Below are 15,867 nucleotides of genomic sequence, written 5' to 3' on the forward strand. Positions count from 1 at the left end.
GTAATTTAAAGGTGGAGGTAAATGCAAAAAGGTGTCACAAATCAAGGCACAGGTGCACCAGATCCACTCAGGTGGAGTATAAAAGGCCCACCTCCACCCGCAACACACATCCAAGAAACATTCAGCCACAAGCAGACGTAGATTAGGGGCGCCACAACCTTCTACTTTTCATTGAGCTACAGCAGCAAGCCGGACCACAGCAGGGAAAGAGACAGGTGCAAACATTGCATAGGGGATGCATGCAGCGAACAGCACCAATCCCGCATGTCCGACCATCCCCATGGACACTCACAGGCATGTAATTAGTCACCTCATACAGACTGGACCATCCAACCATCGCAGACCTACTCACCCTGACACAGGCACAACTGCCATTTCCATCAGAACAGCCATCCCCGCCAGCTGAAGCTTGTGTCGGTCCTACATTTCTGTGGCACAGGTGCCTTCCAGCACACAGAAGGGGCACTGCATGGAATGTCTCAGGCCACATTTTCTAAGGTGATGGACCAAGTCCTGGATGCCCTAATGATGCATACAAACCAGCACATCTCCAGGCCCATCACCCAGGCACAGGATAATGCAGAAATGCAAGGTTGTACAGCATTGCACTTTTGCCCAATACAATAGTGGTATTGGACTGCACCCATGTGGAGTTGGTATCACCCCAGGCAAGGAACAGGCATACTGCAACGGGAAACAATATTATTCCATGAACTTGCAGATGACCTGTGATGCCGATCTCACCATCAGTCACTGCTGTGCCTCATGTTCTGGTGCAAACATGATGCACTTATTTTGTGCAACATCACCCTGCCTGCGTACATGGAGAGGCACAGAGGACAGCACAGTAGCACTCAGGCCTGATTGGCAAAAATGCTCACCTGCACTTGGGACACATCAGTTGTAGTGAATTGAATGAACAGCAAGCACCATGATGCAACAACAATGACACCCATAATAGACCAGGCACCCTGACTGACCCACACCAGGACACAGACTTGACACATGTGATGAATCAGGGCACCCATCCATGCTACGAAGCACCATGCAATCATGTCAATGTACAAACAATGTAGGCATATCCATGTACCCTACATGGCCTATTGCCACACCATAGTTGACCAGTACATTGCCAATGTCACATCATTGACAGAGTACACATGACTGGCAACTCCCACCATGCATATGACTGCAAGCTGGCCATGTTGACCATGCCACAACAACCCCTATGCACACAAGGTGCCCTGTGCTCATCCAGCGAGACATGCACATACGAGTATGCATGTCATGACCATGCACTTGTTCCATGGTCAACACACTGCCATGTCTCGCACATGTCATTCATGTCTTGCAGGTGACACTGGATACCCGCAGTTGCCATGTCTAATGACCCCCATGTGAAACCCTGCCACTCCACAGGAGATAGCCTATAATGAAGCACAGAGGAGAACCGGATCTTGCATTGAGAGGACATTTGGCCTTTTTAAATTATGGTTCAGGTGCCTACATTGCACAGGCATTGCTCTGATGTACAACCCCCAAAAAAGTAGTCAAAATCATAGTGGTCTGCACCATGCTGCACAACATGTGCATACGCAGAAGTTTGGCAAATCCTGCAGATGAGGACAATGACCCCCCAGCTCTGATGAGAAAGAGGGTGGAGGAGTTGACAGGGCACCTCAGGCCCTATGTGGTTTAGCCACGGAAGGATAGATGGTCCACCATGAGCTCATAGAATTTAGTTTTTGACACCAGAGACATGAGACCCATACATGCAATGAATGCATCTGTCTAAATTGCATTTAATTGATACTACCAACATGAAGACGATTCTAGTGTGTTTAATATGGACAATAAGGCAACAACATCCCCTGCTACAACCCCCACCCCCTAAAACAACCACCACCCCCTAAAATAACCACCACCCCAAAGCCCCAACCCCAACAACAACCACACCCCACCACAACCCCTAACAACAACTACCACTCGCATTATGATATGATATGATAGGTTATTTATAATGTGCTTAATACACAGAGGTTTCTAAGCGCAGAACTGGGGATTGAAACTTTGTTGCTCTGTGTCGTCTTGCTTCCAAGGCGAGCATGTTTCCCCTCAGCTATCTTCCTGAGACGCTTGCGCTTAGCCCCCTTGTTTGTTGGCCTGTCAGCATTTGCAGCACGCCATTGTGAGCGCCTACGCGGGGTGCTCTGCGTTGACTCCTCAGTAGGGGTAGCGGATTGTGAGCTCCCCTGCATGCTCCCCTGCAGATGCTCTAGGCTCAGATGTATGGCTTTGGCCATGGTCTCATGTGAGGAGGACATTAGTTTAGCCAGCTCCCAGACCCTCTGGCTGGTGAGACACAGGCTTGCATTGCCTGTGACAGTGGTCCTGCATAGACGGTCGATTGATCGTGCCAACTGCCTTGAGGACCCCTGGATGCAGTCAGACATGGACTCGACATGCCCCAAGTGCTCCTGTGCTATGTTGTGCATTTCTGCCTGCCTCTGACCCATCCGGTCCAGGTGGTCCCATATGGCCTAGAGTTAGCATTTGCACATGTTCCTTGTGCTGGCCACAGTGCAGAGCATCCCTGCCCTGATCGTCTGCTGAGTCCTCCGCATAGTGCAGGGCTTGGCAGAGATCACGCTGGGATCGTGGTGTGTGCAGTGGTGAGAGGCTGCGCAGGGGGAGGACTCAGGGGAAAAATTGCAGGCAGGGGAATGTAGGTGGCTGGATGCAGGGGAGGCACTGTCATACTGATCTACATCCATGCCTACTGTGGTCTGCTCAGATTGTTGGCTTTCATCGACAACCTGACCCACCTGTACGTCCGCAGTCGAGTCTGATGTGGCACTGTCCTTGACTCTTCTTTGTAGCACAGATTGCACACCTGGGTTCTGTGTTGGCCGTGTGGGCTTGCCCGTCTGGATGGCAGGAATGTCTGTCAGTGGCCTGGTACCTCTTCTTGGGTGGCACACTCCCACTCCCTGAACTGCCTGGCCTGGCTGCTTGCTGCCAGTGGATGTTGCTGGTGTCCTGGTGGTCCAGACTCCGGGGACATTTCCTGGATGTCTTGGATTCATGTTGGGACAAATTGGCACATGCGTTACCACATTTTTTCTGATGTGCTTTGCATAACAACATTCACTGTCACTTGTACATTGCCAACACTGTGTGTTGTGCATCCTGGGGGGTGCTGGCATCATCTGTCGGCCACTGTGTACATGGTATACATTGTGTATGGAATGGTCAGGTGTAGGTTGGCCTGTTAAATTTTGAGGTGCATCAAAAGGATTAGTTGGGCCATGGTCTGTCATGTGCAGTGGTGAGTCTGGACAGTTAGTGGCAGCTATTTGGTGAGGCAGTCAGGTGGGCGGAGTGCATTGGGTTGTGTGTGGGTCAGGTGAGCATGTTGTCAGATGTGTACTCTTCGGTGTGTCTGTACATGGGCCAAGGTAGCCGGGTTGCATGTGGCTGTGACGCAGCTAGCAACTGTTATGCATCCATGGGCAGGGACATGTTCCACGGTTGCATGGTGGCTATGTTGGCAGTGCATGGGTGTCATGTGAGGATGGGGTCCGATGGTCATTGGTTGCTGTCAATGGAGCCCGGTGCTTCACATGGGAGGTGATTGCTTTCTGCCTGCAGGGTTGTGCAGTCATCATTGCATGTGTCACTGTGGTACTCACCACATTCAGCTTGGCTGCTAGCTCCTAGCTCTGCCATACCCACACCCCGATCCTGACAATATGCAGTATCCCACTGACCATCTCCTCTCACGGTGTCAGTAGCAGGGGTTCTACTGTGCCACCTACAGTGGCAGTGGTCTCCCAGCGGTGATTGGCGATGAGGGTTCTGACCATGGACTTGAAGTCAGTCCACCTCTTCTTCATCTCCTCTACAGCACGCTGGACGTGGCCTACAGCCACCACCTTGTCCCGGATTTCTGACCATATGTAGTTTTTGCGCTGTTGGCTGGTCTTTCTGTGAGACGGGTCACTCATCTGAGTTGGCAACCACTTGCTCTGCCAACACGATGAGCTACTGCTCGCTGAATTTTGGCTTCGGCTGCCTCATACTGGGCACTCTGGATTTGCCCTTTCCTGTGGACATGTTTGGCCTTAGCTGGGTGTTTGGATGGCACTCCAATCTCAAGATATTTGATGGATTGCATTTTTCAAAATGGCCACCATGGAAGTTCCTTTTACAGCGATGACAAATTTCCGCTTGCGAAATTACCGCAGGTGGAATTTTTGCGGACCACCATGGTGTATTGCTCTCCCCAAAGTGCACGGAAAAACATAAATCACCAATGCAATTACAGAGCAAATACTTTGAACGCAGACAGATGCAATAACTCACAACCACACACTCTTAGAAGGTAATCAGCTCTTATACGGCTATTTATTCAAAGCTTAGAAGCAACCAATAATAACATAGAAATAACTCACAGAAGTAATATAGACATAAATCACAGAAGAAGTAAGAATTCAAAAGGAAATACATCACCGTGAGCGTAACAGGATTCCTCATCTCACCCAGAAGCGGCTGGAAGACCCCGGGAACAGCCAGGCCGAGAGCACCACAGCTCACAGGAGTGCCGGACGTAAGCGTCCTTCTCCGGCTGAAGTCTCACCTGACCACCTCCGGGTTTCCGCATATATACACACTCCACAAAGGGGAGTCATTTCTCGAACCTTCTGGAAATTGCACTTGCGCTGTTGATGAGCAGCCATCGGTTGCCAGCTGGGTCAATCGAGAGCTACCCTCAAGGAGCAGAGTGCCTCCCTCCTCCAAAAATACACTCCACGGAGAACAGTAACAAACCATAACAAAGTTAGCTTTCCCAGCAGAAATGTCCTTGACCGCATACCAGGTTTGGAAAGCTTGTTTTCCTCAGCACCTTGAATCTAACACTCAGCAAAATGTGTGCAGCTTTCCACTGCGGCATGAAGTAAATATCCATCATGGCTCCAAGCGCTCCCAGAATACACTGCGCACCAGCGCCATTTTAGTTCAAGCATAACACATGACGGTAATGGTAATTTTGCAAATTATAGATGGATTTACGTCATACCACAGGGTTTTCAGCGGTAACTCTGCAAGGTGTATTTACCGTAATCGCCATTACTGTGTGCCTGCGCCCACCAGGTCGTAATTAGTGGTAAATCCACCCGATGCATATCAGTAACAGTAAATCTGCATGGGAGGATTTACAGCCTATTTTCTGTCGAACCTGTATTGAGGCCCACTGTGTCCATTGCGAACAGTGGAAAGTGACAAGAAAGTTTCTTCAAAGAGCAAATGGTGCTGATGTCCAGTTGGGTGCATGGGCATGATGCCTTGTGAATGATGGCAAATCCCCTGTGATCTCGTTTGGATGATTTTGTTGCAGAATTCTGTATCCACTGTGGATGAGGACAACTAGGATGTGCGTGGCGGTGGATGCCATACAGGTCTCAATAATGAAAATGGTGTCTAAGTCACAAGTGATGATGAGGTCATCAATATCTGCTGAATGGTTGATTTTTGAGCGGACATTGGTGAGCATCAGTTCTCATATATTTATGGATGATGAAGTGCTGATGGGGTCTGTGGCAATGCAAGTGAGGTTGCTGCAATGAGGCGCTCATGATGTTGCTGATGAGTGCAATAGATTGCAATGATTGGTGATGGTAGAGATGGACTGTTGGACTGTTGGGAGAGAGTGGTAAAACACATATTTGATGGAGCTTACTGGATGTTAGACAAGCAGGATTTATGGTCCTGGGTCCTTTGGGTCCAAACAGGTGCAAACAAGATTTGGCCTTTTATTCATCTGCCCTTCACTTTCAGTTACTGTCAGGGGTTTATCTAGTTCTCAAAACATACATCTAATTGAAAAGGAATTGTTTTGTTTTTTTTAAAACTTTATTTACACAACATCCACAACAAATCCCAATACAATCAACGTATGTCAAATAACACATGAAAAAAAAACACAAGAAAAGCACAACATTTTACACAGTACTATGTACACAGCGAGATATACAATACCCTAAATCCCCAACATCTCAAATACATCTCTCAATTACCCCCCACCAAACAACTATAATGTCAATTTAAAACAACTGCAACAATCTACCCCATATTTTCTCAAACAAAGCCAATTTACCAAAAAGGGATTGTTATATTCATCTTTGAATTGTCTTTTAAAGGCACAGGCCCGAAGGGACCAACAGCTCCACGCATCTCTTTCAGTGAAGCACTAGCCTTAAACTACTGCCTTCAGAATACCTCTCAGGCAATCTGTTAATTTCTTTGGCAACATTTTTGCAGCAGGCTCTCTCTGGAAAATGCCTTCTTGAGGGGATTCTCAATAGCAACAAACAAAATAGAAAACAACTCAGCTCCTTTCTCGGCCAAACAAGCCACATTATCAGCAGATATTCCAGGAGTATTTCTATTTTCTTTGTGGGCTTAAATAACTGATACTTTACACCCATGCAGCATCATTCGATGCAACAGTTTCTCATTGAATGGATCTTCCATGGTTATTTTCAAATACTAGAACTCCAATTTGCTTTATGTTGATTGCTTAATTGTGCTTTGCCATGTGACAATGGCAGGTTTTTTCTCTCCACCCATTGAACTTCTAATCAATTTAGACGAATCCATGTGCCCACCATAATTTCGATTATGAACAGATCCTGTTATTAAGGTGTACATATTTAAAATAACACACAAAATGTGAATGCATAGACCTGCTGCATGTCCCAATTACTTTTAACATGAAAAGGTGTTATCAAATGTTATTAATAATTCACTTATGCTGCCATATTTTAAGCTAATTCATATTATGTGAAATGCTTCACTGAATTCAAATCTGTTCCGGTTCATTAACTAGACAAAGCACTCCCAAGTTATGAGTGATTAAGGTGATTTAATTTTTATGCAGTGAAATTAAATGTTGTAATAGTGTAAAAAATAAATACATCTGTGCATTATCTAATTCTATGAGAATTAATCATCAACTTGAAAGGCTAGGTCACGCCAAGTGAGATCCTGCGCTATACAATAGACACACACAGATAACATGTTTATGGCTGAGCCATAGGTTAAAAGGGTCAACGCTGCCTGGAAGCTACTCCCTTTGGCACATTGTGCTCTCAGGAACAGAGCCATTCCTTATGGCCAAACCTTGTCATAAACCTGGGGAAGACTACACAAATGAAGATGTTTTAATGCAAACCAGGCCTGTTTTTCTGTATTTGTTAGGGTTTGATGTATTTCTAAATAACCATATGTGTGTGCTCGGGTAGGTACACTGATTATTTACTGATTGATGATGTGTCTTTTGTTCGGGTCAGGTGGCTGAACTTTGGGCCTCTGGCCTTGAGAACAGGGTTTCATATGTACAGTCCAGACACACCTACATGTTAACAGTTTAACATGACATGCAAATAGCAAACAGAGCAATGGTGTATTTTCCACCTTCATTCCACAGTGGACAATGTTTTACAATATGTACACTGTCTATTTAATGTAAATAGACATTTGCACAGTTAAATGCAGTTATTAAGTCATTGTTGTGTTACATGGGTGCACACTATTTGATTTCAACTTTTTACTTAAGAACACTCTGTGACATGTACATTCTAGAGATGAAACAGATATGCCCAATACATTTTATTTAATAGATGTTTCAGTCATTAACTCTTAGAGTGAACGGAGTAGTGCAAGGTCCAGTAGCTTTTGCCACTCCACACAACTCGTAAGTGCACCTATGCCTCTCTAGCGCCACAATGCCTACTTTTCTGCATTTAATCACAGCGTTAATGAGTGTCCTCCTGTAATGCAACCAGTTACACCGCAGTAAGCTGCCCGGTAACATGAGGCAATACGTTTTTATACGTGGATAATCTGGCACCGTATTCAACTAAAACAGGCAGCACTCAGAAATTGCTCACAGAAACTGCATTCACAATGGGACTATAAAGACCTACATCTGTGTATGAAACAAGACTCCCACTTATGTATCCAACTCTAGCGACTGACACAGACCACTAGTGCACATGGCAACCCGGCCCATGAATGTGCTGGCAGGCAACAGTAAGGGATTGATGTTTAAGCAGAGATGTTCATATTCTGCTGTTCTGAAGTGGTATCTCAATGATTTTCTCTGAAGCTCTGTCCCTCTTGTGACTACTTATGTATGTGTGCATGTATGTTGTCCAGTTAGGCCTTCATAGTCTTTCGGAATGGGCCCCATAAAACATCATTTTCTGAACCACTGCCATTCCACAGCACTACACACACTCATCCCTGGGTATGAAACAATGCCCCCTGCCGCACACCCAGCAACCCTGCAAATTATAAGCCACCAATGTATTAAACTTGATATCAATCCAATGATAACAATCATTGTACAAGGTTATCTTAATGCCGTTTGAGTATCTCCGATATATTTTGTATGCACCATTATGTAGTGTTCAATTAACAGATTACGGTCTTCCAGAAAGAAACCCAGAACTGTGATGTGCTTCATAGTAAAACACCACAGAGTGCTGCACGACCATGCCAAAGTCAGTGGATACCTTTACTAAATATTCTATAACACGTTCTTAAATTAATTATTCATTGCTTGTGTTGCTATAACCCAAAGAAAAATGGCTGCCTCTGTATGCCAAATACAAGTGTACCTGAGTTCAATTAAAGGCGTGTTTAATGCACTTTAAACTACTTGCAGATGGAAGAGCAGAATGCCGATTTGTTAATGAGCATTTTAACGAGAACTGTTATATTTCACTATATTAAAAGTGCATTCGACAAACAGGTCTGATGCAGATCAACAATGATTCATGCTTCTGCAATCTCCCCTCTTCATTGGAATGTAATTTGTTGGCAGTGCGCGTTCTCCGCAGCCTCATCAAGGTATTTTTGTCGACAATTAGTCCTGCTGACTGAAAGCAGTGTATTCATATGCAACAACTATTGTGCCAGCTTCTGGGAACATTGAACCTTTTCAAGGGTGTGTGGGGAGGGTGTAGGGTGCAGGGGAGGGATAGTAGAGACTTAACACGAACTGCCAGAGCTAACAGCACTTTCCACAATTTCAAACGCGATACATGAAGGAGGCATACAATTAAAATATGTAATTATTTACAAGTTCCCAGCCAGTGAAATAATCGCATGAGATTATTTGTATTATTACACGATGGGGGCTGTTGGAATGCTTATTGTGGGTTCACAGCTAGAGACCGAGCCAGCTAATCTGCAAAACGTAATTACCATGGAGTACAACCGTGCGCACTTGCTTTACCTCCAGTTCCTTTGCACATTAACATCTGCTTGTAAAATGCTAACATATCCATGTGGGAAACAAACCTGCATTTTCTAAACATTACTTTTCGAAATGACTTATCGTTCTGCCACCCATAAGCAAACAAAAATAAAAAAAAGATAGGGGTACCATTCTAGAATACCAAATGTTTTTTTGTGTTATCCTCACATATTGGTTCTCCAATTCATCCTACTGCAAAAATGATATTGTGTTAAATTGGGCAATCCAAAATTGATATTTTGCACCACACGTTCACATCAAACGTCAGAGACAGATTGTGTGGTAACGCGGCAAAAGCCGATTTGCAAGGAAGAAGATTACGTGGTCTGGGCCAGGATAGACAGGATAGTTTACTAGGCGTGTAAGTCTCCTCTGTCTAAACAGTGACAGTAGTTGCTAGAGTGTCCCTTTACCATTTCAATTGCTGGATTAAATTGCTCCGCTCATGTCCTTTCTTGGAGAGTCACTGCAACCTTGGTTATCGTGTGGTCTCTATCTAGTGTCTCTTAAATACAATCCTTGGTTTTTTCCGAATGACTTCTTCCAACGGCTTCAAAATTTGAAGAACATGGCGGTGTGGCCCCAAGTGCCAAAGATGGCCGACTTCTAAAAGAACTCTGGTGGTCAAATTGCAACAGAAGCTCACCTGCCGCTTCAGAGACCCAGGCCGCGCGGTAAAGTAAATAAAAGTCTTCTCCGAAGATCGAGAGGGGTTTCTGGGACACTCTCTGGCTCAAGTAGACAGGGTGCTTCAGGTAAGTGACAGTGATTCCCAGTGGCGTATTGCCCGTCTCCTAATGGAGGCATGACTCCAGCAGGAGCACTGCTGCTGATTCTGCAAGACCCTAGAGATGTGAAATGAAAGGTGGGATCTCCCTTGCGAAACTGCACAACTTCCACACCGAGAAAGGATGTTTGCCTGTACCGCATGGCAGTGGCCGAACTGTACGAAAAGAAGCAGTGGAACTATGTTCCCTACTGCCCTGCACCAGCTCCCCACCAACCCCATCACCACGCCCCCTCACACGCACAATACAAACCCCCAAACAATTCTTCCAACGCTTTTATTTTAAAAACGAAACCATTCCGGCACCGTTTCTTTTTAGGATAAAAGTATTGGAACTGTAAAACCTAATAAAAAAAAATGCAGGAGCCCCGCTCCCAACCACTTCGAACACTGCATCAGGGCAGGGACTTGGCGCACCAAAAGGGGCCAGATTATCTAACATTTGCACTAATTCTTAAAAGTGAGAGTTTTCCACACTCCATATTATCTAAACACTTTTGGTCTAAGGCAAAAATAAATTAGACTGTTTTTTACTATGTTTTCTGCTTAACATAAAAATAAATCTGTTTACTACATGTTTTCTTATGTTACTCAGCAAACATATGAAATAAAATAGCCTGCTTCACTCTTTGCCGTGGGAACATATTTTAGATCATTCAAATCGGGGCTAAACCTGTTTGTCCATTCCCAAATATCTTAACAGCAAAATTGGTGCTTGCTTCATTTGCGGTGCTTTTTTGCCCACGTGCAAAGCTTTGATAATGTGGCCCAAGCTCTTGTTGAAATGGTGATGCATCGCCATTAGATGTTTTTCCGCTGAATCCTGATGCATTGCGGACAGTGGAAGGGTGCCTCCCTTGTCTTTAATCATTTGATTCACACAACTTACTGAGGGAGGCTCTGAGTGTGGCTTAAAAGTCACCCTCACTTGCACTAAATAATGGGTAGAGGTGTGGACAATGGGGAGGATTGTAAAGCCTGAATGAAGCAACCCCCCCCACCGGGATCCCAGAGAGTGGATGTGTTCTTGGTGTCAACCTGTACATATATGCGCTGTTACGGTGGCACCCCACTCCTCTCAATTTTAAGCACCTGAGCTGCTTCATCCTGGGGAGTCTTAGGAATGTGACTGCAACTAGGACCTGTGAAACACAGCTTGCTTCATGTTATACGTTGAGGGTTCCATTTCCCTCTTGGCAACTCTGACATCTTGTAGGACAGACATTAGTGTGGATTTGAGCCCCCAATACATGAGACACAATCTGTCAGGAGAGGGAGGACCCTTAGTTCCTTTTGGAATGAGGACTTTGACCTCACCAAATGCACAGAGAGTGGGAAGGCGGTGGGTCCTTCCCGATGAAAAGATCTGAAGATGGCGGATGACACCTCGTAGACTGCTGATTGACCAAACAAGATCGCCTTGGGTGCTTGAACACATTCAAAAATGAAAATATTCATGAAAGCATGAAACCCACTTGGCAATGGTGGAATAAACTAAAACCCTATCAAATATGACTCAGGATCTGAAGCTATTGAACTCTCACTTAATGGACACTGAACACCTGGTCCAGTCATCACTAGAGAATGTTAATTATCCGCAAGGTAATCTGGCAGACACAAAGAAGAAAACACCCTCCTAGTGTCCATAACTGAAGACCTAGAAAATGGTCCATGTCAGGAGAATTAGAGGTTTCAGGGTCTGGTACATATAGAGAAGGGAACAGAGCTGGGCACTTGTGTTATTTACTACCATCTTCCCCCGAGATCACCAAGGAAGGTATAAATAACATTGATCAGGCTACACAGGGTGGGTCAGTATGGAGGCGATCTAGATTTTAACCCTGCAATGTAATCATATATTCCACTCTTTTAGCTCTAAGGAACATGGAAAATATCCTTTACACATCTAGAGATATGGGGATAATATCATACCAGGAGCAAAGTGTGCTAATTTCTCAGGATATTACGTTGCCCCCACTATGGAAGAGGCAAGAATTTCCACAAATAACAGAGACACTTCAGCACATGGGCATTAGGTACAGGCGGACATTCCTCTTTGCTTTATACTTTACCTGGGAAAGAAGCCAATTTGGTGTATCACTCTTGATATGATATGATATGATATGGTATTTGTAACGCGCCTATACACGAGTGTTTCAAGGCGCGACGAGGCAGGGAGGGGGGGAAACAAGGTGAAGACAGACAAACGATCCTACTAGGCCAGGTGTCATTCAGATCGCGCAAGTGCAGAGGTAAGGGGAAAAGGAGAAGTGCAGGGGGAGGAGGTGGGGGGGAAAGTGCAATACAAGGTAAGTAGCGTAATAAAATAATAAATAATAAATAAAAGGGCCAGCTGGTGGCAAGTGCGAGGTAAGTGCAGAGCAAGTGCTGGGAAGGGGGCTGTAGGGATGCAGTGACAGTCCCGCAGTGCAGGGGGAGCCAGGGAGGCAGTGCAAGTGGAGAGTGGCTGGGCCCTGGGCCGAGGTCACAGAGTGGCCCAGATGCAGGTTAAGTGCAGACTTCGGAGGGGAGTTAAGCAGGTTTAGCAGGGGAGAGGGAGAGAGAAGGCAGAAGCGAAGAGGAAGGTTGATGAAGCTGCCTCCATAGTTGAGATACATTTTCAGGCAGATAATTTTGACTGACCACCAGAAAGTGTAAAAGATCTTTACGTTGATGTGGAGAGAAGGTTGTTGGTCACCTGCCGAGCCCCAGAATTGCTGCACTTGGTAATTTAAGCTGAGTGGAACTTAGTACATTTTAGCTCCTATTTGCACATGTTCCTGAAATGTTTATTAATCACCTTTCTCTAAGTAGATTTATGTATGAAACATGATCTGTTTTCAAACACAAACAATACGCCCCAAAGCTTTTTTCTGGCATGTTATGTTTGATTGTAAAATCTAACGTTTAAAAAAATTCAACGGAGGCCCAAATGTAATTCGATGGATTCGTAGTTGTTGAGCTGCTCTCTAGGTCACCCTATTGTCTTCAGTATTTGTGTGTGGTGTATGTGCTCCACCTTGTGGCAAGGTTGGACATTTGACCCCTCTTTTAATTTCTTATTGTACATTTCTGCTTTACTTAGACTCCTTATACAAGAGGACCATTCTAAGTAATTAACTTCCCTAAAGACCACCACCTACACTGAGGACATTATTCCAGAGAACAGCCTCAAATAATTAGCGGTCCCGTCATGACTGCCCTTTTCAGGCTAGTCAACTCACCTGTTAGCAAAAGCACTTTTACATATAGACTAAACCAGGCTTAATATATGAACCCTTGTGGAAAAAAAATCACCATTGACCCAGAAGATCTGGAAAACTACTGTCCTATCAACTGTTTACCTTTCATCAAAAAGATTGTTGAGAAGATAGTCACCAATTAACTACTCACTAATATTGACCACGTGGCCTATTTCAGGATTATCAATCTGGCTTCCGGCCTCAATGTAGCACAGAATCAGCCACCATCCAGGTACTGAATAATGCTTTGCACATTATCGATCAAGGTGACACATACCTAATAGTCCCCCTCGATCTATCAGCCACATTTGAAACAGTCAACCATGACAAGCCACTGACCCTCTTCTCTCTGAGAATGGGATTTGCAGGCAGAGCCATAAAATTATTCTCCTAATATCTTTCTGAGAGACACTAGGCTGTCCAGATGGGTTCTCTGAGTTTGGCGCACCACAGCGTGACCTGTGCCTTCCCCTTGGGCTCCATCCTCTCTCCAGTCTTACTCAATCTATACATGGGACCTCTGAGCACATTTCTAATGGTATCTGACCTCTCAAACACCAATATATGAATAACACTCAACTATACCTAAATGGCAAGGGTCCCCAGGACATTGTCCACCTCCATACAGGACTTGCTCCAATTCAAACATGGATGTGAAGTTGCTACATAACAGTTAATCCTATGCTGAAACTCAACAGAACATTTTCTGTTTTCATTGTGGACGGCAACCAATCGTTTCAAGAGCACACAATTAAAAAAGGACGAAATGGTCGGGCATGAAAGCACCCTACTTCACAAGATTAAATCCATCCTGCCATCCCAGGACTTCAGAACAGTAGTGCAGGCCCTGGTAATCTCTCACATAGATGGGGAAATACCCTGCTACCAGGGCTTCCAGTCACATAGCTGCCCCCAGACTTAAGGCGGCACACCAGGGCATGCAGTTTCAACCACACCAATCTAACCCTATGAGAGCTTCACTATTTACCCTTACCAGCTAATATCCTGTCAAAAGATGCTTGCTTCACCTACATGGCTGGCACGTCCTCTTCACTGGCGGATAAGTTAAATGCCTTCAACGAATCGTGACCTTTGCACAGTAGGATCATTGCCAGACAAACAACCCTGCAAGGGGAAAACCAAGAAACAGTAACTCACTGGTTGTTCTCTGGTCCTATGGTTTTCAGTCCCAGTAGCAATCCAGACCTCCCCCCTAACTCCTTCTGTTCCAGAAGGAGCTGAACACCTTGCAGTTTCAGTAACAGGTTGACATTACTGAGAATCTGAAGCTCCTCACCTGCCAAGCAGTGACTATCTGAACTCAACATAGTGCTACAATGTTAGTTGCTTTGTGCACATACACACATTACTGCCTTTCCCCAATCACTCTTGCCTGTTATTGTTGCTCCAATCCGGACATACAGTGCCCCACTGCTTTTGAACCAGGTTTGTGCTAAATAATGAATACAAATATGATGAAAGGCGATGGATCCGGCTCTTGCCAGCTTTACACCCCCTGATTTCTCCCCCACCTAGGGTTCAATTGAACTCTACTTTGGTTATTTATGAGGTCTATGGAGGCGTGGGTGCAGGCGGCTGTTGATATTTTGGATTCAAGAAGATATTTTTTTTAGTTTAATGAATGGGGCTTTAACCACAGGATTCCAACCATGTACATATTTATAATACCTGGATTTTCTGTGAAAGCTGTGTTTTGTAGTTTCTCTTATATCACATTCAATTGAACATGTTTACAATGTTTGGGCTCTCAGATCGCTGAACAAGAGAATACAATGAATCAGTGTAGTCAAACATGCAATGGAGCCCAAGGAGATGTAGTATGCCTCCAGAAGAGTCATGCTATGCAAAGGGATGTCTTAAGGCTATGGTCTAGAATCTTCCCCCAACCGTTGGGTTTCTTTTCAGGAGTTCTGTGGGTTTTGCTTGGAAGCCAGCAAAACCGATAAAGAGGGGAGATTTGTGTTCCTGACATGAGACTTACATGGATTTTGTTGTCTTTAGCTTCTATATATAGCACCATCTGTAGTTCTAATGGGTTATAGGTCAAAGTTTCGACTCAAAAGGGTCGAATGACAAAAGGGTCGAGTCAATTCGCCCGAAAAATGGTCGAATCATTTTAAAAATATTTTTTTGGGGCGGCCCCCCCCCAAAATCCCTGTGTTTGGCGTAAAAACACCTTTTTTAAGCTATACTAAAGCAAAAAAAAAAAAATATATGTTTTAAAAAGAAATTCGATCCTTTTGTTTTCAGTCGAATTGACTCGACCCTTTTGTCATTCGACCCTTTTGAGTCGAAACTTTGACCGGACACCGTTCTAATGATTGCCTCTGCTCAACTTTGAAAGATCATATGGCATTTGCCAAACGAATATCCTGGCATGTAATTTCAACATGTTGATGGACCCGAATTGTAATTTGCCAAAGAATGATACTGGGGAATATATCAGGCCAGAAAGAAAAATGCTACACGTCTTTATAAGTCAGTTCTGATTG

Source organism: Ambystoma mexicanum, chromosome 7q (assembly GCF_040938575.1).
Source record: "Ambystoma mexicanum isolate Mex_15411 chromosome 7q, UKY_AmexF1_1, whole genome shotgun sequence".
NCBI classification, from domain to species: domain Eukaryota; kingdom Metazoa; phylum Chordata; class Amphibia; order Caudata; family Ambystomatidae; genus Ambystoma; species Ambystoma mexicanum.